Source organism: Ceratotherium simum, chromosome 5, assembly GCF_057802395.1.
Source record: "Ceratotherium simum simum isolate JZ-2026a chromosome 5, ASM5780239v1, whole genome shotgun sequence".
NCBI classification, from domain to species: domain Eukaryota; kingdom Metazoa; phylum Chordata; class Mammalia; order Perissodactyla; family Rhinocerotidae; genus Ceratotherium; species Ceratotherium simum.
In genome coordinates this window covers 69443307-69471280 of record NC_141904.1, presented here as the reverse complement: position 1 = coordinate 69471280, position 27974 = coordinate 69443307, and the positions used below count along the sequence as shown (strand labels likewise).

The 27974-nt window shown below is 38.4% G+C and overlaps 1 long non-coding RNA gene across 1 annotated transcript in view; it reads right to left on the bottom strand.

Moving 5' to 3' along the window:
• Positions 1-1286: 1286 nt before the first annotated feature.
• The window catches only part of LOC147917069 (uncharacterized), a 68377-nt gene continuing 41689 nt past the window's right edge, over positions 1287-27974 (bottom strand). Inside the window, exons 3-5 of the long non-coding RNA XR_015552365.1 lie at positions 26975-27026; positions 3812-3842; positions 1287-3397 (exon numbers count right to left, since the gene is read on the bottom strand). This is a non-coding gene — a long non-coding RNA (uncharacterized LOC147917069). The remainder of the gene's footprint in view (positions 3398-3811; positions 3843-26974; positions 27027-27974) is intronic.

The following is a 27974-nucleotide window of genomic DNA, read 5'->3' as shown; positions in this document are numbered from 1 at the left end:
CTGTGCTCATCTTCCTCTACGTTATACGTGGGACGCCTGCTACAGCATGGCTTGATAAGCAGTGTGTAGGTCCACGCCCAGGATCTGAACCTGCGAACCCTGGGCCACCGAAGTAGAGTGTGCAAACTTAACCACTACACCACTGGGCCGGCCCTGGGAAAATATTTTTAAATACATTAAATGTATATGGTTGTAAAGATAACCAATGATAATAAAATTATCTAAATAATTTAAAATTTTTGATATAAGTGCTTCTTTATTAATGTATTAAATAAATTCTTGCAGCATGTCTAATGACTACCATAATAGTGATGAGCATAAATATTTCAAGAAATCAGCAATAACTGTAATGTGTTATAAAATACCTATGCTCTATTGTTGACAGAGTCATAGTTACTGCTAATACTGCTGTTTTGTTGCCTTCATTTATACTCGAAGAAAATGATGAATTTAGTTCGAGGTTAGTCAAAAAAAAGATGTAATTTTTTTCCATGACTCTCCTACCCCCACCTCCATTTCTCTCTATGGATCACTTGGAAGTTTGTCCAGTCAGGTTAAGAATTTCTGGTCGTGGAATAGACATGGAATTTGGTAATTCTACTAGACCATATCTATGTCTATATATCCATATGGAAATAAAATCTAACACATGGCAGGTGTTCTGATAGGAGAGTACAGGTTTTATTGTCATACCTCATCTAGTTACGGCTAGAGCAAGGCTGGAACTTTTGGAAGAAGTAACACATAGGTTGCGACATAAAAGATAAGTAAAATTAAACCAATGGCAGGGATAAAATGAGGGGGAAGTAAGTACTGTTTCAGACAAAAGAAACCATATGTGCAAGCTCCATAAAACAAAATAGAGCATGCATGGGAGGGAGGAGAGAAGTTTCCAAGGCTAGACTGTGGAATGGTGAGGCGGGTGTTGTTGGGAAGGGTTACGAGCTGAGACTGGAGTGGTGAAGATACCAGATCATAAGGGAAGGTAATCCATGCTAAGGGGGTTTAGCCTTTATCCTAAGACCAGTGAGAAACCATTGTTGGTTTTTAGGGAGTGTGTTTTAGAAGATCATTTGACTACTACGTGGAAAGCAGATCATGGGGTGAAAGGAAAGAAGCCGAGAGACAGTTGGAAGGCTACTGGGCTAATGTGGTCACTGCCTTGAAGCAGGAGTGAGCAGGCCTCTGGGTGTATGATGGTGCATTTACTGAACATGAGAAGGCAGAAAGAGATGTGGGTTTAGGGCAAGGGAGAAATCCTGAATTTTGTTTCGAATATGGTGAATTTCACATGCCGGTGAGACATTCAAGTGGCTATAACCAGTATGCAGTTGTAGCTATGCATGGAATCTGACACACAGAAATAAAATACGGGCTGGAGATGTAAATTAAAATAATCTTTTTCTTGTTGGATACCAAACAGAAGATTCTAAAATTGAAGCACTATAGTGAATCACATATTGAGTAATTATTTTTAAAAATTACCATTTAATGCTGTGTAACAGGCATAATAATATATCATCTGCATGTATTTTCTCAGTCTTTGAAAAACTGGATGATCTAGGTATATTTGTGCTATATATTCGCAGACAGGAAAATCAGTACTAAGAGAAGCTAAGTAATGTGTAGGTCATATATTGAGTAAGAGCCAGACTTTAAACCAGGTCATCCGAGGCCCAAACTCATGCTCCTAAATTCTGTGTTCTAGAGATTCCCTTACTAATTTCCCTCCATGAGAAAAAAGCATAACGTTCCACTTACGGAAAAAACAATAGAAATTTCAGACTTTCTCTTTATCCCTGAAAAGTCAACCAATTTCTCTAAAATTTTCTGCACATTTTTGTTTGAGGGCATGGATTATGTCTAATAAAATCTTTTTATCCATTTGGTTTATTTGTACTCAGTATGTATTTATTAAATGAATGGAAATCAAGTTTCACCTGAGTGAGATTTATCAAGGAAGAAAAATATGTATGGAAATTTTATGAATTAGGTAGAATTATGTTAGTTGCAAGAGATATAAACCCATAAACCTGATTCAAACTAGTTTAAGGGGGAAAAAAGTATTATTTCCTAAATAATGGAAAAGTTCTTCTCTTCAGGATGGCTGGATCCAGGTATTGTTCAAATGGTGTCACTAGATTTGGTTTCAACCTTTCCTTCACTGTGTTGGGCTTGTCACAAGGCTACCCCCAGGAGCTTCAGGTTGATATCCTCTTGGATTCATTTCCAGGAAAAAGAGCTTCTTTATTGCAGTCATTCCAGTACGATTCTTTGAATTGCATGTCTTTGGTCTGGCTAGGATCACACGCTAGTTTGAGCCAATCTCTGTGGCCAAGAAGAAAGACTCTGATGTCTGGCTGGGTCTGAGTCACAGGTCCACCCTTCAAGTGTGGGCGAGGATGAGGGTCCTCCCAAAACCATATGCACTAAGGGGATTAGAGGGGTGGGACCTCCCCCCAGTGCAGGCTCTGCTAATAGTAAAGGGAGGAATATGTGCTGGGCAGGCAAAAACAACAGATGTCCATTACATTTGGCCGCAGCAAAATAAGATTCTGGTTTGTCACAAAGAATGCAGTTTTCATATAAATATCTTTGTGTCTAGAGATAAGAATATTTCAACAACAGCAAGTTCCATAGTTAACTATTCAATCACCAGGCGTTATTTTACAAGAGTTGCTTTGTGATTTTAACTGGAATTGAATAACTTAACCAAGACATAAAATTTTAAGGGCGCCTAACTGCAAAAAATGAAAACAACCATAAGCAATGTCATCTGGCCTACTGTCAGGAATTTTTAAAGCTATATATTCTGTGATTTAAAGAAAAAAATTATCCCTGACACCAGTGTAACTTCTGTGCAAAGAATAAGTGACTAATCTTAGAGCAAAATAAAAAAACCAGCCCTTATTATCTAAAATTTACTTGGTTCCTGAGTTCAGATCGTGTGAGTTATCACCAAGAGGGATACCTATATTGGTTTTAGGGTAATAATTCTCTGTACGTTAGGTAGGAAAACTTTTCCTTTTTGATGTATCCTCATAAACATCAATGACATACACAATTATGTAAATGTAACATTTAACAAAATAAGAACAAAATTCCATCCGTTAAAGATGAACTATAGCATTCTCGAGATGTGTGACAGTGTGTTAGTTTTGTCTAGAAGTAAAAGCAAAAGAAAGAATAACCAACTACCTAGTCGAAATCATTAGGCAAATGCGTTGTCGTCATTAGCACTGTATCTCTGTGGTGCCAATATCGGGATGCTCCGAGTTGACAGATGTCTAGATATTTCTTAAAGAATAAGTTCATCTCACAGCAAAGCAGAGCAAAATTAGATTGAAGCTTTTCTTCAGTTTTTCTTTTTGCCCTCTCCCTTTTTTATTCTTGGTGCCTAGAGAGAGATTAAAGGAGGAACAATAAGAAGTTGTCCCAGGGAACTGATTAACATAAGTATTTCAAGATCAAGAGAGGGAAATTAATAGGATGTAACTACCACTCATTGAATACCTACTGTGTGCATGGAATTTTGCAATTAAGAACAATATTTTTTAATTTTGAAATAATTTTAGACTTACAAAAAAGTTGCAAAGAAAGTATAGAGATTTCCTGTTTGTTCTTTCAAGTTCAGCGCACTCTGCTTCGGAGGCCCGGGTTCGGTTCCCGGGCGTGGAACCACACCACTCGTCAGTCAGTTGCCTTACTGTAGAGGTGGCTCACATAGAAGAACCGGAAGAACTTACAACTATACACAACTATGTACTGGGGCTTTGGGGGGGAAAAGAAGAAAAAAAAGGAGGAAGATTACCAACAGATGTTAGCTTAGGTTGACTCTTCCCCTGCAAGAAACAAAAAAACAAAAAACAAACAAAAAGAAATTAACTTTGGAACAATACTATTAACGAAAGTACAGACTTTATTTGGATTTCACCAGTTTTTTTCACTTACATCTTTTTTTTTCCTGATCCAGGATCCAATCAAGGATTCCACATTGCATTTTGTACACTTATTTTTAGTACTTGCATATTTGTCCTTTAGTGTGCATGACTTTCATACAAATTAAACAACAGTTACTGAAAATTTATTAAGATTCCTGTGGCATGATCTCTGATACCAAATGCTGTAATGTTCTTATCCCTATACTTCACTTTGCTTATAAATTTAGAAATTATATAGGGGATATTTTTGCCTAAATATCTTTACCAATTAAAGAACTTTACATTCATATTTGCAGAAATTTCCCCTTTAAAGAGTATGATATAGCCAGTTTCACCACCTGTATTGATCCAAAACTAGTCAGTCAAGAAGATCAATACAATACTACAAGAAAACTACCAGTAATGGATTAATTCAAAAGATAGACATTTCTTCTCCAAGATTCTGAACAAGTAAACAAACAAGAAGTAATCAAGTAGATCTTGTTGTCATTTGTGGCCTTGCATTCATTCCTACTTTTTGATGTACCTTTATTTTTGGGGGAGGAAATTATCTCTTCCCCTTTGCAAATATTGTCAGTAGAAGGGCAATTCCTTGTGACGGTTTCACACTGAAGATGGTGAGGGATCACCTACACTTTCCTCCACCTGGAGAAAGTCCAGGTGTAGGTACAAGAACTAAACTCAACCAGTTGCAAACTGTTTCCCAGAACTTTGGATCCTGAGCAGATAAGGCAAGGATGAAAAGACCCGCCAGAAGTCAACAGCCAGCTCACCATACCATCTCTACTAGGAGATTCTGCTTCCTGTGCCCAATCCTCTCTTCCTGCCTATTTCTAAGCCAAGTTCTCTAGCTGTGCATTAATCTATAAGTTTCCATCTCAAATTTCCTTTCAATGAATTCCCTTTTACTTAGATTAACAGAATTGGTTTCTGTTGCTTGCAACCATGTGCTCTAAGTAAAACATACAAGATAGCCTGTCTAAACATTAATGATTCCTTACATGTTTAGAATGCTTTGGAGGGCTTCAAAACACTTTCTTTCCCAATCCTTCCTTTGTTTAAAACTCTGAATGTTAGCCTCTAGCTTCAGGGGCCTAGAACCCAGTAACTGCCTGTTTGGTCATATTCATCACTCTTAGTTTTTCTGGTCTGACTTCTCCCCTGCACAACACTTTCCCCGCAGGCAGGGGCTCGGCCACAAGCATCTAGCACTGCATTGGACACACAGCAGGCACTCATTAGATGGAAGGGAAAGAAATGTATGATCACAAAAAACATTTCTTCCAGTAAATATACACCCTTCACCACTATTCATGAGAAGTCACATTTTTACCTTTGTGGTAGTTATTTTCACTTGTGGTGAGGAGCCAACATTTGTGTCCAACCCAAAATTAGAAAAAGCAGATGCTCTTTCACCAAATAGTGAAGAAGATCCCTATAAAGGTGCCAGAAACATGGTCATCATGTAGACTGGAAAGTGTTTACCAATTTTGACTTCACCAAAGGGGCCCATATTATTACTTGGCCTAGGATGCTTTAGAAAGAAACTACTTCCATATGCTATGCTGAATCTCATGATAGATGATTCGAACTCTTAAGGGAGATGCTGTTTTTCTCTGATTCTTCAGAATTGTGGGCTTAGAAGTGGGGAGAAAATTACAGCCAACCAAAGACATAACAACACTGTTTAGCAAATGAGGGTGATGTTTACAAGTGGACTGAATGTGACAGCTTTCAAAGTATTATGTATATTTCTAGGCACATACATGTATAGCTCTGACAGCACGTCAGTTATAATTTTTGTAATAACGTGGATATAATTTATTAGACTTCAAATATGGAAAAAAGTGAGCACATGCTTTGGCCCAAAGTACTAATTTGTCTATTGCTGACAGTTTTGTATGTGTTTTAAGTAGAAATAAAGACATTATAATTGAATAAATGTTTTCCCCTTGCTAACCATGTCCTCTTAGGGTTAACAACAAGCAAATGGAATAATGTGGAATCCTTGCAAAAGTAACCACAAATAAGACAACTATGGGGGAGAGGTGGGTTTCAGCTTTCCTCGTTGCCTGCCATAGAGGTTTGCTCATATGTGATTGATTGCCCTGGTGAGTAATACCAGTTGGCAGACATTAGTAACACTTTGTCTTACTTTTGGTACAGTTGTTAGCTTTTCTATGTTTAGCATGTTTTCATATTTTAATAAGAATTCTGAAGCTGTGTATATATATATTCAGCATTAGCCTGAAACTTGACACTTTTGATTCTGGGGTAATTTATAGCTTCATCTGTATTTGACATAACTACAAGATGCTTTCAACATATGGAATTATGCTTGTAAAATTTAACCTTATTACATTCCTTTTCCAGCCCCTGTGCATTTTTTTATACACATTTTATTTTGCATTTTAAACATTTTGATTATATATTGTTAGTGGGGTTGGCATGGTTTTGCAGGAGGCATGGAGGATGGGAGAAAGTTGGGATATGTGGAGTTGTTTTTTGTTTTCTTGACAATTGACCAGGAGTCTCCATTTCATTTATGAACTGAGATGGATGAGGTACCAGCCTGAAATCCTTTGTGATTTCGCCAACAACATGAGTACCAGGAATGTTTTTACCCCTACACTAAAGTATCCGATGAGGTGTTGGAAACATGTGAGCTCTTCCAGTATTTTGCATGGTGCACTTGCTCCCTTCTGGGAGTTGGAACACGTCCACCAGGCGAACCATGTGAAAGGCATGAGCCTTCAACAATGGTGTGATGGAAATTTAAATAGGCAAGGACCTGTGCCAAGTGTGAGGAGTATTGTTTTAGGCTGACTTTAGCTCAAGCCAGTGAGTGGCCTGGCTTGTGTACTTCAAGGCAGAAGTTGAAAATGGCTTAGGGCCGTCTTGAAAGTCCTGGGAGTTTCCAGATACTTAATAAAGCACACCCATCTTCTTTAGAAGATAATTCTAAGGACTGGCTTGATCGAGGAAATGGCACAAAATACCCCCAAGAAAGAAGGTTCAGGATGGTTTTAATTCACAATGACAAACTACAACTAAAATTTAATGGATGATAATCCATTCTGTATTTGCTTATTTCAGTTCATTACAGCAGAGAAGTGTATTTTAAACGCTTTATTGTGTTCTTTCTATGGAGTTCAGTTAACATTGCCTCGGGCCCATGAGTAGGGGAAACTTAGAGGTTTTTCCTAAACAAAAGAGAGGAGAGCTTGCTCCTGAAGCAGGTTTCCCAAGGTCACGGCCACTTCTAATTACAATTCTAATGAAACATAAGGAGATCTTCCCAGGAGATCATTACTGGGTAATTTTTCAACAATAGCTATACCATCTTCTTCCCTATTTGGAAAATACAGAAAAATGGCCCATCAGCGTCCCTACCATAGATTTCATTTTCATACTCAGTATTTCTGAATCCCTGATTAGTTCTCTGACAAGCAGCACATTTATATACAGTATGAAATATGAGTGTTATCTGTGCCTTGGTCTTAATTTAAAATTTGCATTATACAGTATTTATGTAGACCTTCTCTGCAACCTTTCAAGTACTCAAATGAATGATTCTCCATTAAAAGAGTTTATCTTGAAATATCTGTCTGAGCATTGTAAATAGCATGTTATGGATCACGCGTTTATTTAGACAAGTGAAATACAACATCAAAAGCTATCGCTGAAAAACTAGGCCAATATGGGCATTAAAAATATAGCACCATATATCTTGGGCAAGAAAGTTCTCTGGATCCCACATGTGATGATGGGGAATATTTAGACTCTCTAGCAAAGATTACATGTTTCTTGATTCATCTCACAGCGCAAGTCTACTTCATTTGCAAAGTGATAACCTATTACCATAACTAAACCGCCTATTGCATGGAGGCTCAGAAATAAAATAAAAAGATTAGCCAGTTATCTTATTTACATATATTGAATTGCAGTAATACAGCCCGATCTCTGCCTCTCATTTGATTCTAATTAAAGCGTAGCAGAGAAACTGCAATCCACACAAGAGCTTATTTTAATAGTCAGAGCTGGCAAAGTCCCAATATCACAATGTAGCAATTAACAGCACGGCTGTATTTGCTATTCATGGTTTGATGTAAAAACTTGTTTATTAAGATGGGCTGGAGGCGCTGGTGTGCAATAGACCTGCATGTAATTAGATTCCAATTATTTGTCTGTTTCTGATATTGTAAACTGGCACTTAGCACATCAGTTAAATTGACACACGGCGCTGCATGGTTTACTCGGTAATTAAAACATGTTCTGTTAATTAGATGATGACCACTTTATTTCAGGGCTCTTGTGTTTGGGTTTTCTAGTGTGCTCTGTTTGTATCATGAGCCACCAGACGCTCCTCTAATGAGTCCTTGTTTTGTTTCAATTACCACCTGCTGTTCAAAAGCAAAGCTTGTTTTAACTAAACAAAATTAATGCTTGTCTCTTCCTTTGTAAGAACTTAAACGTTAGACAAATTAATACGCTTATTATCAAAGTGCTAAGCTCTGGTTTTAAAGACTGCTGAGGCAATTAGAAGAAAGTTATAAAATGTTGTACTGTGCGGCATAAATATTGTTTAGCGTATTAAGAGGCATTACAAACAATGAAATATTTGCTGGAGTTGAAAGGAGCATAGGGACTTAGCCTCCCCACCTCCAAATTAAATTAGCTCTTGCAATTTGCAAAGGGATCCAGAAACTGAAGATACTAGGGACTTTCTAAGACAAGGAATCGGATGAAATTGGACATGAAGGTGTGTGGCATGGCTACAAATAAACCCATGAATGATATTGTACCATCCTGGATGGCTTCCAAAGCTACATGTTTGCTGCAGGTTCTCTTACATGATATATGCTGTTTCCATGCTAAAGAATCAATCGAGCTATTTCTTAAAACTTTTACTGCAAACACTAGTGGGAAAGCCACTTTGCATTTTCTGGGAGGTTAGGAATTGTCCTATTAACTAAGGTTCTTATTCCATAGCCACCTCTACATCAGCGATTCTCCCATGGAACCTACCAGAGCACAGTTCATCTTGACAGCATTTCCACAGCCCTTCCCATCCCAACAGCTTCTCATTGCACACCATGACTTCATGCCCACTCCTCTGCTCCGGAGTTGAGAATTGTGATGGTGCAAGGGTAGGGAGCAAAGGATGATGACTTTTTCCCCAGAATACCTTCCTCATCAGATTTGGAGAACTCCTTAATGAGGTTAATAAAGTAACGTCAGGCAAGTAAGCCACTGGTAGGTGTTTAAGAAGCTATTCTAAATAGAGTCATGCATTTTAGAACGGCTTGCAAAACCACCAGTTCATTTCCTTCCATTGGCACCAGATCAGCCAAGTCAATAGCCAGGGGTTTGTCCTATATAAGATAGCTAAATGCAAGATAACTTCAGGTTTATTCCGATGTACTCCTTTATAAGTTGCAATTCAGAGTTATTCAGGGTTCACGTCAATGTGTTTCAGAGATAATATCTGTCATCTTTAGGAAAACGCACAAACAAATCTGGAATGGCATGTTCACAATATAGTTTCTTGGAAAGGTATTTTAATTCCAAGGCAAATCATGTTTTCCTGTTGCGAGAACTACTTTTATTCTTACAGGTGTATTCTAGAATTTGAAATATCATTTACACCAGAAATGCAAGAACAGCAATGTCACAATATGGAATGCCACCCTGAGTTTGTGGACATCAGCCCCCAAGACCACGGCCCCATCAATGAAGGTGATATGCCTGTATACAAAAACTAAATGCTGCATTTCCTCCTGGAACATTAATTGAAAAAGAATTCACGGTAGATGATTTCTATACCTTAGGGGTACATTTCCAAAGCAATGGGCGGCAGGTGAGCTTCAAGATTTCTATTGATATTAATGGCAGTTGCGGAGCTAAATCACTGAGCAACACTTGGCAAACTTACTCCTTAATGCTGTAGTTGCCTTAAATTAATATTTTACAAAGACCTAAAGTAATTAGACTGTGTCTTACTAAATGCTCCATTTACTCATTAGACATTTCAAAATGCATCTTTTGCGGCAGGCCCATTGGGGCACATTAACTTCGCTAAAATATATAAATGACTTCAATGGGACCTTTTAAAAAATGCTGCTGCAGGGGAGGAGCAAGTCTCCTCACTGGTGACCAATTAACACTGACCCATTAAGGTACACACTGTTGGGACTTAAAGGACATGACTTGATCATGACTTGATCATCTGGATGCTATCCAGATCCAGGAAGCAATGAGTTATTTTTCAAGCATGACTCATGCATAAATTTTAAATGTAAATCTTAATTTATATCCTTGTGGTGGACATTTGCTGTTTTGGCCTCCCAGGGTCTATTCCCCTTTGTCTAATTTCTTATTTGGGTTCTCTTCCTTGCCCGGGGAAGCTGATTGCACTCCCAGTTCTGGAGGGAGAAGACCAAGTTGAACTCAGCCCTCTTGGCTGCAGTGATTGGTTCACAGATGGGCATCTTAACCAGGATAGTCCATCCCTGAAGTTAAAGATATTTATTCAATTGTTGAAGGAAGAGATCTTTTCTTGTCTGCTGAAGGGGGGCCTGGAGGGGAAATTGCCCCAACAGTTGCTAGTAGATATCTTTGATTACATCTTTTAAGCAAAGGGCCAACCCGGAGGAAGCCTAAGCAACAGAAGGAACTCAGTCGTATCTGTGACCTGTATCAAGCCAGGTCTGAAGTCAGTGCTATCCCTAGATTTATGTGAACCATTATCTCCTCCACTACCTTCAGCACTATTTTTCATCTTTTGTACCTAAGCCAGTTAAGGCGGTGGAGGGTTTTCACTTGAAAGTGGGAAAATTCCTAACTGATACAACCCTACTTTTAACATCACATTATCATGCTATTTTACCCATTCCTTTCCTGAGGCTCAAGAGAAGAATCCTTAAAGGTAGATTCTTCACCTGGGGTCCAGGATGGATTTTGGAGGATTAATCAATTCCCTGGAATCATAAACAATGTTTTATGCTATGTGCCTTTTTCTGGGGAGTCAAAATGATTGTCAAAATGTTCTCCATCTCAAGAAATTTTAAGAACCTCTGTTACTGGTAGCAAAAATCCTGGAAGTTCAGCAAGCAGAGGAGTAACTAACATGAAGAAGGATTTTGTATGAAATCACCTGCCTAACCTTCAGTTCTAGGGTCCTTAACCGAGCTCAAACATTCCAGAGAATACAGAGGGCTTCTCTGAAGAGATCTGCAGAGCCAAAAGCTAGAGCTTTTTAGAAACTGGAATTGTTTGTCCTGGGAGATAAAGGAGGCAAATTGGGGCTGCACATGGGAGAATGAAGTGGTGCTTTTAAAAAAAGCCCTAATGATTCGCTTGTCTCAGAGTTTGCTGCATCTATGTATGTACAATGTGTAGAATATACTACATATAATTTTTTTTCCACATAAGGCCACACCAAAATGTCTGCAGCAAGAAATACGTATTTATGGTCCATGTTGCACTTGAAAGAATGTATAGTTTCAACTTCAAACGCACTTAGAAAAGAGGCTTGCCCCAAGCTTCTGTACTCAGAGAATAAAAGCAGAACAAAACTCAAAATAGTTGTAATGCCATAGACACGGAGGCCACGTCTATTACATCATCTTCTCATCTTCTCTTGGATGTTCCTCAACATCTGTTTCATCTGATCTAGATGAAAATAGGTCCCCACTACTCAATAATGATATTATAAGAAAAATAAAGCAAAACTAAACTAAACACACAAAAAACAATAAACCAACCCTCCCAAACTTATCACTCACTTATACTTTGGAATTCCACATAGTTATTGTGTGAAAGGGATTACTATCACGGGCTCTCAAGTCAGAGGGTAAACTCTAATTCTGCCTCTACCACTTTCTACTTGTGTGCCCTTGGACACGTGAACTTACATTTCTGTAACTTAGTTCACCATCTAAAAAGTAATAATAGGCTAAATTACGTGAAATGGCTTGACATTCATCTATATCTAGAAAGGGCAATTTTGCGTGGCTCAAACCTACCTGTATTAGTTTCCCGGGGCTTCCATAACAAAGTACCACAAACTGGGTGGCTTAAAACAAAAGAAATTTATTCTCTTACAGTTCTGGAGACTAGAAATCCAAAATCAAGGTGTCCGCAGGGCCATGACCCCTCTGAAGACTCTAGGGAAGAACTCTTCCTTGCCTCTTTCTAGCTTCTAGGGGATACTGGCAATCTTGGGTGTTCCTTGGCTTATAGCTGCATCACTCCGATCTCGGCCTCCATCTTCACATGGCACTCCCCCCGTGTGTGTGTGTGTGTCTGACTCTCTGTGTCTCTCCTTATAAGGACACCAGTCAATGAATTTAGGGACCACCCTAATCCAGTATGACCTCATCGTAACTTGATTATATCTGCAAAGACCCTGTTTCCAAATAAGGTCATATTCACAGATAGTAGGGGTTAGGAATTGAACATATCTTTTTGGGGGATACAAATGAACCCACTATACTCACTCACAGGGTTGTGATGGGGATTAAATAAGTTAATGTATGTCAAGTGTTCAGAGCAGTGCCTGGCACATCATAAATACTCAGTAAAGCTGAACCATTGTTGTCGTTTCAGCCGATCCCGCCCTGTCTGCATTAGACAAAGCTCAGCCCCTCTTAGACCCCAGATACCTCCCTGCCCATCCCAGAATCACACAAGCTCCCTTTCTTCCCTATATTCTCAAGGTAATTCCTTATGTACCCTTATTGATCCAACTGTATAATCTCTCATCATAGAGATTTTAAAAAAGATTAAGCCGCAGAGTATTTTCTTCAAAGGAAATGTGATTGGAAGGCTAATATCTAAAACCAGATGAAAGGGGAATTGCTCTTTGAGAAGGTGGGGACTCACAAGCAATATTGCTCCCTCATCACTTTGCACCCCTCTGCTCTACACCCCTCCCCCCAATGGCCCCTGAGATCCTTTTTTGGAACATAGAAGGCTCCGGAAAAGACAGTCTGGAAACTACTCCTCAGTCAGAAACAAGCTCATTTCAAGCATGTGGGAAGAGGTGGTCTCTGGACCTTTCTTCTCACTTCCCTTTTAGCATCCATCCTTTTCTTACCCCGTCCACCCTCCCCCAGCTCCTGTGCCCCTACTGAGTCAAGGAAGGAGGGGTTCCCACTCTGGGCAGAATCTAGGATATTGATTGTGGCATATTTACCAGTATTACTCACACTACTGGTTTGGTAACAAGGCTGAGTTTAACACAGAGGCCTGTGCTTCTGTGTGCTGGATTGTGCTTGGGATTTCCCTAGAAAAGTCATCCACAGAAAAGATTCTAAGGTCTAGATTCAGTTGTGCACAGAGGGGAGGACTTGCTCGTACCTTGAAGCCAAGCTATATGCTCTCGTGCAGCTGTATCAGAGGTCCGTACGTATGGCGCTGTCTTAGCCCATTTGGGCCGTTGTAACAAAATACCACAGACTGGGGAGCTTATAAACAACAGAAATTTATTTCTCACGGTTCTAGAGGCTGGCAAGTCCAAAATAAGGTGCCAGCATGGTTGCTTTTTGGTGAGAGCCCTCTTCCTGGTTCATAGCAGTCTTCTCACTGTATCTTCACGTGGTGGAATAGGGGAGGGGTCTCTGTGGGGTCTCTTTTATAAGAACACTAATCCCATTCATGAAGCCTCCACCCTCATGAGCTAATCACCTCCCAAAGCCCCACTTCCTGATACCATCACATTGGGCACTAGGATTTCAACATATGAATTTTTGGAGAACACAAACGTTCAAACCATACCAGGCACTTAGGAAGAGGCCCAGCTAACACAACAATGGCAAAGCCTTTCTCGTTTGGCTATTGTTCCTTGTATGTAAACCTCCTGTGGGCAACTGTGAGGAGGAGGAATGATTACCAGGACTGAGTTGGGATTCCTGTGAGGCCTAGCCAAATGTTATCAACTCTCTTTAAAGAACCGTTCCTCCATCTCCCTCCAAATGAAATCTGGGTTTTCCTAGCGGATACTACTTTGATTACAGGCTTCTCTTGTTCAGGAAGCTGCTTTCTCAGTATCCTGTGGGCCTTGGATCCACAGCAGGTTTAAGCTGCTTTGAGGGCTCACTGTTTATTCCACCTCATGACTTGTCAACTCATTTAGAAAGACCCATCATGTTATATGGTCTTTCTTCCCTCTCTGCCTTGTTCTCCTTTTTCCTCTCACCATCATTCTCATTCTCACCCCCAAATTTCTGTTCACTGGGAAGATAGATGAGTTAAGTTATAGCTTTGTCTCACTCCTACTCCTCTTGGCCACGCACTCAGGAATATCTTCCCCAAACAAAAATGGTGCACAGGTATGTGTTAGTCAGTGTTCTCCGGAGAAACAGAACCAGTAGCATGTGTCTATTTACAGAAAGAGATTTGTTATAAGGAATTGGCTCATGAAATTATGAAGGCTAAGAAGTCCCAAGACCTGCAATTGGCAAGCTGGAGACCCAGGATTGCCAATGTGAGTTTCAGTCTGAATTCAAAGGCCTGAGGACCAGGAGAGCCGAGAGTGTAAGTTCCAGTCCAAAAGCTGGCAGGCTCAAGACCCAAGAGCAGCCAGTGTTTCAGTTTGAGTCTGAAGGCAGGAAAAGACTGATGTCCCAGCTCAAGGCAGTCAAGCAGGAGGAGTTCCCTCTTACCTGTGGAAAGGTCAGCCTTTTTATTCTATTCAGGCCTTCACCTGATTGGGTGAGGGCCACCCACATGGGGGATGGCAATCTGCTTTACTCAGTCTACTGAGTTCAATGTTAATATTATCCAGAAATGTTAATCTTATACCCTCACGGATATACCCAGAATAATGTTTGACCAAAAATCTGGGCATTTTGTGGTCCAGTCAACTTGACATTTAAAATTAACCATCACTAGATGGTTCTCTCCTCTGAGAGAAGTTCTGCAGAGAGCTCTTACATTTATTTTTTTTGCTACTCTCCTTAGATTACTTTAACAGTTTTCTAATTGTGCCCTATTACCAATTCTCTCATACCAGTTCATTCTCCACGTAACTGGCAGACTAAACTTTCTAAAAAAAAGCTGGTCTAAAAGACCACACTCTGCCTCTGTCCTGTCTACTGCACCCCACTCCTTGAAGAAAAAAAAAAAAAGAAGAGAGAGAATGCAAAATCCTTAGTCTGGCATACAAAGCTATCCTCAAATTAGCACACAGAGCTATCCTCAAATATTTTAGCCATTCTTTCCATGCGTTCTGCCCTCCTGTCACATTGAATTTTTCATGTTTCCTTAGAGGCCCTTTTGGTATTTTACTCTCACAGAAGCCCTTCTCTTCACCAGAATACTCTTATCCTCTTGCTCCCCTGCACATTGAACTAAACTCAGGTAAAACTACTTGTTCTATTTGCTGTGTTTATAAGACATGTTCTCCACATCATTATAATGAAACTTCCAATTTTTAGTCTGTTTATATATCTCTCCCTACCACTAACCCAGCATTTCCCAAAATATGTACCCGAGAATGGTAGCCCCAGAAGAGAGTCCCTTTTAAAAAAAGGGTTTCCTATTTAAAAAATTGCAAAATATGTATATTGTATTCCCCTGTAGGAATTTTGTAATGTATATGCTCAAGACTCTAAGAAGTTCTTCAGAAAAGAAATCTATTTAACTTAGTCTAATCTAATATTTGACTTATCCTAAGTGTGGTTTATTTTGCATTTATCCTGGCTGGGATCTGTTGAGTTTCTTGGATCTACGGGTTGAAGTTTTTCGCTTCATTTGGAAACAAAATTTCTTCAAATGTTTTTCTGTTCTATTCTCTCTCTATTTTTCTTTTAGGACTCCAATTATACAATTAGATCATTTGGTATTCTCTTACAATGCATCTATGCTCTCTACGTTTATTTAAGTTTTTCAACCTCTCATTCCCCTTGACTTTAGTTTAACTACTTTTTATTGATCTGTCTTTATTAGTCCTTTCTTCCAGTTTGCTACTAAGCCTCTCTCATGAACTCTAAAAAATAACAGATACTGTAATTTTTTGGTGCTAGAATTTGTTTTTGGTTCTTTGGAAAGTTTCCAGTTTCTTGCCGGAAATATTGATTTTATATTTTTATAAAATTTTATAATTTTATAAAATTATATCCATCTGATCCTATAAATTGTTTCATGTATTTATAAGAGTTATTTAAAGCCTTTGTTAATTTCAGTGACTGGCTCATCTACTGATCTGCTTCTATTGACTGTTTTCTTTTGATTATGTGTCTTATTTTCTTGCTGCTTCTCATACCTCATAATTTAAAATTTTTTACTTGACTATATAAAATGTAAAGAGTTCAAAAGATGAAAGGTATTGAGAACAAAGTTTTGGCTTTTCTCCTTCTCTCCTTGTGGAAAATGAAGGTGGAATGTTCCATTATCCTAACCAAGCATGGGGGCTTCAAGAGACTCTTTCCTAGAGATGGTGGGCATCTACAAGAAAGAAAGACTGGGACTCCACGTTCTGGTTGGACATTTGCTTGTACATCACCTTTGCTGATCTGTCTTTGTGCCCTTTTGAGCTTGAGAAAATGAACAGGAGAGAGACAACAAGGTGAAGAAAGGACAGCTGTGAACCCACCTATACTGCCACCCTCAGTGCGACAAGAACATGTGAGCTTTGTGTGGGTCAAGCGGGCCAACCAGGCTTGTGTTGTCTTGCTAGCTCTCCACCCTAGAGGGCTGCCTGACAAGAGGCTGGGGATTGGGACTGAGGGTGGAATTCAGGTGGAGACTGAGGCATCAGAAGAGCTTAATCCACATTGGGGAGGTCTCAGTGGGGAGGATTCCTGTAGGGCTTTCTGAATAACTCATACACGGGTACCATTGTACCCTAAAGGGATAGGAAAGGAAACATGGATAGGGCATACCTGAAAGCAATGATTGTACCATTTCATGGCTGTACTACCCCGTCAGGGTTCAGAATGCTTAATAAACTGGTTACATTAAAGTTTCTGTCTCCTATAATAAGCTATAAGCCATGGCTTTTGTCTGTCTTGTCTTCTACTCCATTCCTGCTGCCTAGCACAGTGCCTGGCACATAGTGGGAGCTCAGTATGTTCCATGAGTATATTTTGAATAAATGAACAAATAAAGCAGAGCGTCCCCACTTCTCCCTATACCCTCTCTTCACTTTATTTTTCTCCCTAGCACTCACCACATCTGACACATAATATATTTACTTATGCATTTGGTTACTGCTTATCTTCCCTATAGAATGTAAGCCCTATGAAAAGGGGGGCTTTGTTTTGTTCACTGTGTGTCTCTAGGGCCTAGAACAGTGACTAGCACCTAGTATGTGCTCAACAAACATCTTTTGAATGAGTGCTTTTGCAATATGCCACACTCAGAACACAGAAAACAAAAATGGGAGAGGGGACAAGCTTAAAATTTACAGTCATGGCAAACTTGTGATGTGTGTTTTGGTAGCACAGGTAAAATCAAGGCAGGAGAGAATTTTTATGCTAAAACATTTTCTGAAAACAAATTGTGAAGCTGCTCCCATGGACCTTTCTTTAAAAAAAGTCCCATAAGTTCTAACGTGTATCTTTAAACAGTCACCTTTGCTCAAATCTTTTAAAAATTGTAACATTTTAGTAATTCATTGTATGCCAAGGATAGAGAAAGAAACAGTTCCTGACTGATAGGATTACAATCTAAGAAGTTAGCTGAACACCAAATATTTTAAAAACCAGGTGAAAAGACATTTGAATACTGGCTAACATGAGGTTTCATACAGTAATTACTGAATCTGCTTAAGCAGATATAGAGAATATTAGCTTTGGAGAGAAGAATTTTTTTAAAGTTTTAATATGCAAAATGAAACAGTTTTATATTGAAAGTAGAGAATTGTTTAATCTAATAATATACTTGTGATATGTATTTGCTTAGAATATTTCTTGACTTACAGACTTGCCTCCATCTTGCTCATAGGAAGGGCATGGAACCATAAGCCGGGAGAGGCAACATGCCTGGGGTAGTTTGTGACTTTGGAATAAACTGGTTTTAGAGTGTTTGTAAAGAGGGCTGTGGCTGACCTCAGGGTCACTATTGGTTACATCATGCACAACAAAGCTAGTCTATGAATATTTCCCTGCAAGAGAGAAAAAAGAGAGTCATTAGGCTTTTGCCTTATGACATTGAGCTTTAGGTAACAAATCTCTTCCCCTAGTAAGCAATCAATGGTCCCGGTGAGCCTGTGATCTAGCTCTTTGCTTCCCCTTATCATCATCTGATTAAGCTTCGGCTACCTGAGCATAAGGATTCTCATCCCTGATAGCCAAAAGATAGGATGGAGGGAGGACCACCAGTCACAACACTACGTTTCTTTTAGTCAATGATAGGTTAAGTGGAAGAAACATCTTTGAGATTTTGCTTGATATTATTTAGATACTAAGTGACAAATGTTAAGGTAACACCGGAACTTCAGGAACACCTATTTTAATAACCACCCTTCCTAAAAACATGCGCTCTGACGTCAACAAGGTATTGTTTCACCACGCAGGAAATTAACCAGAAAAAGAATCTGCAAGTGGCAATTTCTACAGTAATAGATTTTGATGAATCTTTTTTTCAAATGTTCTGCTGATGCTTGACATTGTAATGAATCATGCCAGATTACATCAATCATATGGTGTCACTTAAAAAAAACAACAACCCCCAAACCACAATGTGGCTGTTGAAGATGAGTTGTAATGGGCCATAGTTAGGAGGTATCCATTTTTAGGAAGAAAAAACTACTGTAAATACTTAATACTTACTGCCCAACTACCAAATTAAGAAAGGCTTTCAAATTCTCTCTGAAAGGCAGACAGAATATTTTCACATTTAATTTTTTAAAATTAAATATACACTAAGGAAAAAGGATTATTTAGAAACAAATATTTTAAATTACATAGATTACAAATTCACAAATTCAGCTTGATTGGGACCATTTTCAAAAAATGGTTCAATTCTCTCCAACTTGAACACAATTCTTAGCTTATCAACCAGGTGGAAACATTCCCATGTAGGAACTAGCTTGTACCAAAGAATAATCCATTGGAACAAGATACAGCTGAGGATGGGGAAGACAAAATTATCCTGAAAGGTTCCATATCACCCATAAAGTTCTCTGTTAGTTTGCCCCACTTAAGTAATATTTCTGTAGGATGTCAATGCTCTCAGAATCAAGGAGCATTTCCTTCTAAGTCTTCCCTTCAATAGTGTGTTTTTTTTTTTTTTTAAAGATTTTATTTATTTTTTTCCCCTTAAAGCCTCAGTAGATAGTTGTATGTCATAGCTGCACATCCTTCTAGTTGCTGTATGTGGGTCGCAGCCTCAGCATGGCTGGAGAAGCGGTGCGGCGGTGCACACCCAGGATCAGAACCCGGGCTACCAGCAGTGGAGCGCGTGCACTTAACCGCTAAGCCGCGGGGCCGGCCCCCTTCAATAGTTTTTTAACTCTATAGCCTCTTTTTTTTTTTTTTTTGGTCCTTAATAGAAACAGAATGGCATTTATTATATTATATATTTTTTTGAGATGCAAAAATTGCATCTTTTTTTCTTTCTCTAAAACTATTATATTCAAACTGTTTTAGCCTAAGAATTCTCTGTTCAAATAAAATTTTAATATATAAACAGATCAAAACTGCTCAGGGGCTGGCCCGGTGGTATAGCTGCTAATTTCGTGCACTCCGCTTTGGCGGCCTGGGGTTCACAGGTTTGGATCTTGGGTGCAGACCTACCCACCGCTCCTCAAACCATGCTGTGGCAGGCGTCCCACGTATAAAGTAGAGGAAGATGGGCACAAATGTTAGCTCAGGGCCAATCTTTCTCAGCAAAAAGAGGAGGATTGGCAACAGATGTTAGCTCAGGGCTACTCTTCCTCACCAGAAAACAAAAACAAAAACAACAAAAAAACAAAACTGCTCAAGTTGAAGGAGATGTAGGTGGTACTCAAATCTTTCTTACAGGGAATATTTCATTGACCCAGTCAAGTCTACAAAGAACACCTAGAATGTTGTGTGACATTACTGTTTCATCTACCTTTGTCTATTCAGACCCAATTCCTAATATTAGTAATATTTTTACTCTTTTCTACTCCTCCACCCTCCTGCATTTTTATATGTGGAACCTGAAACCGAAGAGTCTTGAAAAAAATCATGCTGAAATTCTGGTGTATGAAAATGAATGCCATGGATGAACAATGTGATTCATGTAACTGGTCTATTCTTTATACTGCACCTATATTTCTGAATACCTTTGGGGACATGAATATCTCCATTAGTATTTTCTTGTTTCCACAATTTGTGATTAGGTGAAAACTTTTTGAAGTCTATTAAAAATTCTTTTTCTGTATTTTTAAAACTCTAAGCTGATTTATCAAATTCTTGGATCTTATATATGGCTGCAACCATCCTAATACATGCAGGAGAGAGAACAGGAAAAAAGAAAAGCAATTTATGTGTGTTAAGTTGACACACAAAGAAAGAAAACTGCACATATACTGAGGGAGTACAGTAGGGCAGTGGGGGTCAATGTGAGATCCGTAGTCGGTCTGCCTGGAGTTCAAATCCTCACACTAATTACTAGTGGTAGAACTTTGGTAAACTATTTCATCTCTCAAAGCCTATTTTTCATCTGTAAAATGGGAATATTCATAGTGCCTGCTCGCCAGAGTTATTGTGAGGAGAAAAATGACATAGCACATAATACATTTGACAAGAAGGCCTTACTCTCAGCAAATACTCACATGCCATCTATATTTTACACCTAGTCTAAAAAAAAATAGTCTATTGTATTTTTTCACACCACTTTAAATTTTTCAAGGTTCAAGAATGTAACTAAATATTTTTTTCTAGCCTTTCCCAAGATTAAAAAAATCAACCAATCCTAATCATAGACTTTTATTAGAGGATCAAATGCTCTACAAACAAGTGTTAATATTTTTATTCATGACTTGTAAAAATATAGGCAGAGAGGCAATGTAGTTTGACTGCTAGTCATGGTTAAGAAAATGCCTGATTCTTCATACCTCTCCCTTTAATCACCAGAAAATATTTACTCTAGTTCTCCCATGTTATTGGATCTCTTGCAGCTTTGACCTTTGGGCATTGGCTAGCATGTTTTTGGATCTTCTTCAAATGAATGGGATAAATTCTGGATTGAAATTGAAAGTTGGAGAAACCAGAAATCCTTCATAGTGAATTGTGGCCTGGGGGCCTTGTAAAACTTCTCGAAGAACATCACAATGTACCACCTGCTCTTACTTGTCTGCTTCATGAAAATTGGTGGTGTGTTGGGTGGGTGGAGGTGGGTGGGGAATGATGATTTACAAAGAGCTGCTTCCACTACCCAAGTTTTGCAGCATGTGAGAGCGAGTCACATGGGAAGGAAAGAGAACGTAGACTGCTTTGATGACGCTTGGCCATTGCCAAGGAAACTGCTCCCTTGGTAACCGTGGTCAGTACATCTGTCTAGTTGCATTTCTAAGACTCATATAGTAACTGCCATGGAAAATGTATTTTAAAACACAAACATATAGGAAAAAACAAATAAAAAATAATGGAGTTGATAAAGAATTCTTTGCTTTTATGGCAAAGTTGTTAGGACAGAGTTACGGTGTTCAGCAGAACATGTTTAGGGGTGTTAACTCATAAATGGAAACCAAAATGTCCCCAATTTAAGCCAGCCCATAAAACAAAACAAATCTAAACCAGATAATCATTTGGTTTATTATTCACAATACACATGGGTTTAAGACTTCACAAAAGTATTTATAAGGAGCTTATTTCAAACATTGAGCACTCCCAAGTACAGTTAAGCTAAAGTTTGCATAATTTTATCTATCTTAAAGAGAGATGTGGGCAAGAGTGAGGGAGATAAAGTTAAAGACCTGTTTAGGGACAGGGTAGAATGTTAAGATTTATCATAAATTAAGAAAAGCAACTCTGAAGTAAAAATCTAAGATGGTAGAAAAGACGATTCTGTTTAAGAACATTTGATTTATTCACAGCTCTTCAGGAGTAAGGCAATATGTTGGGAATGCCTCTATTGAATTTCCATTGACTTTGAGATGCTAGAGAAAGTTACTTTTTGAACTTAAAAAGTTTGAGTAAAGAGAAACAAAGATTTAAATATACATTAGTTACTTGAATTTTATGGAAAGCTTATTGTTTCTATGAAAATAATTTGTGAATTACAATTAACACAGTGAATAAGATCTGCATTGAAATCATCATTTGAAGAGTTTATACCAAGAAGGAAGGGCGTAAATTCCAAAGGAGTGTCCTTTACAACTGAACACCTATATTAATGTGAAAGGCTAAATAGACAAAAGATACGTAATGTTAGTTATATTTTATATTCTGAAATCACTAGACAATGTTAGGGAATTGAGATAAGCTGTTGGGTTATATTTTCACATTCACCTTAAGCAATAAATAGTATTTAACAAATTCTTGATGTAGTTGTTCACATCTTAACAGAGAGCATCTTAACGTTACTGCAGACTAGGCAGTGGTTGTGACAGAGTTATCATCTGTGCTTGCTCATGAAAATTCATTGCGTGAGAGTGTGTCAGCAGATTAGAAGAAAGTCTTGGGGATAATAATGGAGCATTCTTTTAAGGCTGCTAATGTTCATGATGGCACAGAAGATGAGAGAACATGGAAAAACACAAACATCAACAACTGCATCAAAAATGAATTCAGAAAAGTTGGACTATAAGAGTTGCAAAATTTTAGGAATACTTTAACCAATTTATTTTACTTATGTTTTACTTTTTATGTTTGCACAAGTGTGAAATATGATAAAAAATGTGTCTAAGTCTAAAACTGTTCTTTTGGAAAGTATGGAATAAAAATTCTAGGTGATAAGAAAGCATTATGTTATAGTTTCAGCAGCACTATTTTTTCTTTCTTAGTGGTAAATAAAAAAATGACCCACCTTACAGTTGATAGTATCTTAGATTCAGTGAAATAAGGGACTAAGTTTAGACATCACCTTTCATTGTCTAATAAGTGAGGAAAAAAGAGAGTGAGAGAGACTGAGATGGAAATTCTGACTGAGAAGGACACTACACACCTCTCTCCTCCTCCCCAAAAAATGGAAAAAAGCAAAGATAAAAAAAGGTATTCAATGAATTGCTGATTAGTAAAGATAAAAGTACAAAGTTGGTAAGCATTTCTCTATGGCAAAGCAAGCGACGATTAAACAAATGATTAAATCGATTTCATAGATGACCTTGGTGTTTAATCTTAGTCTGCCTCTGTCGCTTAATCTGAAATCCAATTTAATGTCTGCTTTGTACATCAAAGAGCAACACAGGTCCATGCTACATATTTTCTCAAGGGAAAAATTTAAATTAAAAGAGAAAAACTTTCCCAAACGGTAAGGTTGATGTAGATGCGCTTAGTTAGAGTAATACTAAATGTGGCAATTCTGTAGAGCAAGTTGATTTTCTCTCAGATAAATTCTTCTTCAAGAATATCTTCAATGTCGAGCCTAAAAAGTTGTCTTTACAATACTGCCAGTCAGTTATTGTACATGTTCTCTTTCAACTGATTTATCTACCAGGGTCTTTTTGCACCTGTTGATGGAAAAGTGAACCCTGCATACATTCCATTTTCCTGATCTATTTGACAGAATCTAAGGGCAACATTCAAGGAAAGGATCCTGCTTCCATAGTTACATCACTCTGAGATTCCATTGAAATTCAGCAATAGATAACATCAGTTCCAACTTTATAGTATAACTTCCATTTTGTGGAAAGCTATTTTCATTTTGGCACATTAACTAGTACAATATGAAAATGAAAAATCCTAAAGTGAATATGTAAATCTGTATACCCTCCAGCTGATTCTTCAAAGTTCATTTTCAAAATGTACTTGTTTTGAGATTTTCTGCAGTAGGAAAACTGTATTTACCAAACCACGTAGCACATTCCTAGACAGACACAATACCACTAAATCAGTCCATTTAATGTTGGCACTTGCCTTACTAGAGAGTTTGGTTTTGAGCACTGTTCTCCTTTTCTCACTAATAATATAATTTTTGGAGTATCCAATAACTGCTGGCAAATTTTAGTTATCATACCTAATTATAGCAGAAACAAAACTATGTGTGCACTAGGGAGGCCACATTTCCCAGCCTGCATTGCAATCAAGTGGGATCATGTGACTCTATTCTGGCCAATAGAATGTGGACAGAAGTGATATATTCACTTTCAGGCCTACTCCTTTTGTTTCTTTGCTTGTTGGATGATGGATACCAAGGATCCAGGGAGGACTCTGAGACTTAATGGAGGGATGAGCAGTAGGAGGAATTAGCCTGGGTCCATGTATGACTCTGTGGAGCAGAGCAAGCCCACAATCCCAATCCCCATTTGACTGCCAAGAGTGAAACATCAACCTCTATTGTGTCAAACTGCTGAAATACTGGAGCTGTTTGTTACAGCAGCTAGGGTTACTTAACCTGACCAGTAATGATGGTATAATAGAGAGGTCTCCAACTATATTCCTTAGGAGCTCCACCAGACGTTATATAATATAGATATACGGCCTTTGTAACATAGGAAAACATAATCAAAATGTATCTGGACAATTATTCCCTCACCTCAGAAGTATTTTTGAGTACCTATGTTCTAAGCATTGGGATAAGTTCAGGAAATATAATAATTAGCCAAATAGACATGATTCTTTTCCTCACAGAGCTTATACTCCAGGAGGTAGACATTAGGCAATGGATTGTACATATAAATGTAAAATTATAACCATGATCATTTTTATGACACAGAGATTCGTGATCTTATCAGACACAAAAATAGGAGTGTTTGCCTTAATTACAGAGGTGCCCAGGAGGAAGGATTCTGTGCTGAGGGGGTCAGATATGCAATTACCATGTGGAAACCAGATGGCGTGAGACAAAATGAAAGGGGGACAGAGTAGGTGGAACAGAGAGAATGAAGGGAAATTGTGTAGATGAGCCTGAACGAGAGTGCAGGGGCCAAACCAGGCTAGAGTAAAGATTTTGCTCTTTACTCAGATACTAAATGATTAGATTTGCCTTTTGCCCTTTGAAAAAGGCCGCTCTGGCTGCCTTGTAGGGGAATGGATTGAACATGAACATGTACATATATGTACATGAAGAGAGTGACAATATGAGTATCATCTCTCAATATACGTATATCCCAGAAATAAAAGGAAATATAAAAACAGTTCAGCACTGGAAAAGTTTTTGAGATTGGATGGTTGTTTGGTCAACTTTAGTTACTTTTAGTTTTGTGCCATTTTTTTCTTTTTCATTTATAGGTGACCTAGTAGTTCAATCTGGTAAGTCTGAGACAGGAGACATTTGCCTTACGCCACCGAGAACATCCAAGGCAAATGAAATTGCAGCAAAATAAGAGGCTGGTTTGAGTGAGATTTTTTGTCTTCGTTGGCTCTAGCACTCAATCCTCATTGGGAACCTACAAGTCACTCATTCATACCAGCCGCCAAGAGGGATTCCCCATAAAAGGCATTGGGATTTCCTGACTCTCATTACTGGGAAGACATTACGACATCTCAGTTTCTCCACAGAACATATGAAGGATTATGCCCAAAACATGAAGGAGAAAGACTTCCTCACCTTCCCTGATTTACCCACATTTCTGTCACAGATGGCCCTGTCTCAGACTATCTCCCAATCCCTGAGAGAATTATATGCTGATGACTTGAATTTTTTATACTGATCTTTTCTCTCTGTGTATGAAAACCACTGCCACAGAGGCTTATGATTAAATAATCATCTTGAGATGTTCCCTGTCCTACTCTGGGCCCCAATCCTACTTCTTGACTTTGCGATTCAGGCAGTGTAACCTGGCAAACACACCTTCCCCACCACATAAACATGAGCGTGTGTTCACACTGGGCCTCTCTCCTCCGCACAGGCAAAAAAGAGCTGGATGCTAACTCTTCATTGCTTTTCATTTTTAGACACACTTCACCTTTCTAGAAACAATATATAGAGAGAATGCTAAATAGGCTGCCCTGCATAGAGATGCTTCTAGAAGATGTCTTTTCCCTGTAAGAAAGGATGATTGATTCCAAGTAGTTATATCCTAAGGTACAACTGTAGACTTTCAAAGTCAGGCTGTTAATTCGGTGATATTAACTTTTGAGTCACTTGACTAATCAGTTGAGGAAGCAACAATTCTCTTAAAACTCTTATAATTACATTTGGACAAGTTTGCGCGTAGGACCGCAAGTCCATCAGCTTATTATAACCATGGCACATTTCACACACCATCTTCATTATCTTGTGCTAAAGAAGAGAGCACACACTCTTCTGTGGGTAATTTTAGATTGGCCACTGACACACTCCGCAGTGTTTATAAAGAAAACAAAACTTGGATGTTGGCCCTTTTAATTATAACTGGCAGAATTGCTACACCCAAAAATCACATAATCTCTTCACCATATTATATCTTCGAAGACATCTGCTTGCAAAGCAGTAACAAGGAACTTGAAATCTAAAAACAAACTTTGTACTAGATTGATTGGTTTGGCGAGCCATGCTTCTGAAGTTCTGACGGATTCTGAAAGATATATTCCTGAACTTCAAGAAAAGTTTAAAATATGCTATAATGGAGCTACATCTTATTGTCCTTGGTCTGGACAGGCAGATTAGAGCCTGTTATTAGAGTGTCTATTAGTGCTAAGGGAAGTCCACTTGCCCAATGGAAGATGCCATAAATTTCACTGGTTATTTCTATATTTTTGTTTCACAGTATCCAAATAAATGTCTTGCTAATGAAACATTTTGATAAGTTCAGTGCGCTGTTTCACCTGAGAAATAGTCACCTCTAAGGTGCTATTTTCTAGGTGCTTTATATAGTATTTTAAGGACAACAGAACATTAGACATTCCACCAAAGGATGAAGCTGATCTATGACCTCATCTTAACTATTCATCAAATATGTACACTCTTCACATAGATTTAGACACGATCTGAGCTCATCTTTGAATAATTACACTGTGATCCTAGTCACTTACCTCTGGGCAGATCATTTTACAGCTCGCAGCTTTCCCAAACTTGTACTGCAACCTGAAAGATAAAACGGAACAATTAATTAATCTGTGCTCTGCAGAGGAGTAAGAATCTTTCCTTTCGTAGGTGACTTGTGCATGTGTATTTGAATTAGGAGTATGTAAAAAAAAACCTATGCAAAAGCCTGGATTTATTGCCAAAATAAAATTGCCTACATCTTGTGTAGTCGTGTAATTCATAAGGTCCCACCCTTCTTCCACAACACTAGCCAAAGAGTCTGTTTTTCCTTCTCTAACACAGTGTTTTCTGGAACCCAGGGCTGGTTGTTAAACACTAACATGACTTAAGACGGCTGCTGGAAAAGTGAAAGCAATCTCATTGTGCTGCATTAGTTCAACCAAAATGACCAACAAATTTCAACATCTAGAATATTCAATTGGACAAATATTTACTGCTCAGTTAGTAAGTTTATTTTAAGAATCTTAATCCCAAATTTCTTTGCTGGTGTTAATGCTTTGAACATTGCCTACATCTTAGACAAAGTGATTTTCCCCCGATGTTAAAAATTACATTTATAAATAGGCGTGTTGCCTAAAAATTATAAAATTGTGTATATCATTTTTTAAATGTCAGAAGTGCTCAAAGGCTTCACAGATGTTGACATTTGTTGTCATTCTAAAACTAATTTTATTAGTCAAAAGTATTTTTTCCCAAATGTTTTTTCCGAGAAGCGCAGAGTAACTGCTGCTACCCCAGAGCACTGAACTATTAACTGTTAACGGCAGGGGAGTTTTCAGCTTCTAATATTTCAGCTGCACTCTTGGATATAAGTTATTTTGTTCATACATCTCCTTCTTGCAAATACACAAGCTGAGGAAGTTAATAATTTTGATGTGAATTAAAAACTTCTGATTGTCTTCGTATATGTAGCACAGATTCAGGAAACATTATTAGAAGTAGCCAACCAGTAGGATGATAGAAAGTGTGACAGCAAAAAAAAAAAGA